The 1,288-nt window shown below is 50.9% G+C and overlaps 1 protein-coding gene across 1 annotated transcript in view; it reads right to left on the bottom strand.

The window, feature by feature from the left end:
- The window catches only part of LOC108784893 (rap1 GTPase-activating protein 1-like), an 85,709-nt gene that overhangs the window by 7,257 nt on the left and 77,164 nt on the right, over positions 1-1,288 (bottom strand). The window lies entirely within an intron of this gene.

Here is a 1,288-nt window from a genome sequence, read left to right as displayed (position 1 = left end):
CCTCCTTACTACATCTCCCCGCGTGCCTTGCCGATCGTGGATGGGCAGGAAATGTGAGGAGGGGAGGAGGTGCGGCGCGTGGATGCGAGCGGGTCTGGCAGCGGCGAGCGTGAGGTGGGGGCGAGGTGCGGCGCACAGCATGTGGAGCTTTGAACAGGGCCAACTGATCGGAAGCCGATTAATCGATTATTGAAAAAGTTGACAACTTTTTCAATAATCGATTATAATCGATTATGTCAATTAGTTGTTGCAGCCCTACACCCTCCATCATCTGTGGAGTGAAAAAGTGTTCATGCAAATCTATAAGTCCCATAAATAATACTGCCATGTGCACTACATAGTAAGTCTTTCACCAGGTATAACCATTACTCCAGACTAGCCAGAAGGCCTGCCTAGGAGGCGAGTGCAAGAACGGAAAAATGGTGATGTGACGTAGTACCAGGTGCCACATTTGTGGGGTCCTACACCTAGGGTGTTTCTCTGGCACCCATGGGACGCCAACCCCAGGGGGCACATCACCCGGAGGTCCTTGAGCTTCCAGCCCATGGCCAGACAAAGGCAGCCCCACTCCTACCAGAAGGCATTAGCACCGGAAGGATTCTTGCCTACAACTGGGGACAAGCCTGGCATAACCAGGCCAGAATCCACCCAGGAGGAAAAGGAACCCCTCCAGTACCCCCCTATTACTCCAGGGAATACTAGGTAGGCTGTATTTGCATGTAGACCTCCCTAATGTCAGGGTGTGATGCTGAGCCTCCATGAGTAAGAGAACCGAAATCTAATGCATGGAAGGGGCAGACCAGGCACAGTCAGGCTGGGGAGGAAAGCGCTAATCAGGGGTAGCCAAACTGCGGCCCTCCAGCTATGGGGAAACTACAAATACTATCATGCATCTGCCTCAGTAGGCCATGCCTGTGGCTGTCAGAGACTTGCAATGCCTAATGGGACTTGTAGTTTTATCACAGCTGGAGGGCCGCAGTTTGGCTACCCTGTGCTAGGTGATGCTGGATATCCTCCAGGAAATGAGGTGGACTCTATCCGACTTGCTGCAGCATCTCATGCACATTGTGAGAAGCTCCCAGTGTGCAATGACATCAGAGGAAGCCATATCAGTCCAGGAGAGGAGCCGGTACAACTGTGCAAGACTGAAGGGGAGGACGGAGATCAGCTTTAAGGTTTCATAACTAAACCGTCCAACAAAAAGACTGCAAGAGAATTTATGGACATTTATGTCTGTTCAGAGCTGTCAAATGAAATTTAAATAAATTTTAAGGTTATAGGCACTCCC

Source organism: Nanorana parkeri, unplaced genomic scaffold (assembly GCF_000935625.1).
Source record: "Nanorana parkeri isolate BGI_ZX_2015 unplaced genomic scaffold, ASM93562v1 scaffold130, whole genome shotgun sequence".
NCBI classification, from domain to species: Eukaryota; Metazoa; Chordata; class Amphibia; order Anura; family Dicroglossidae; genus Nanorana; species Nanorana parkeri.
Note: the sequence above shows the minus strand (reverse complement) of the source record. Positions and strands in the feature narration are given on the sequence as shown.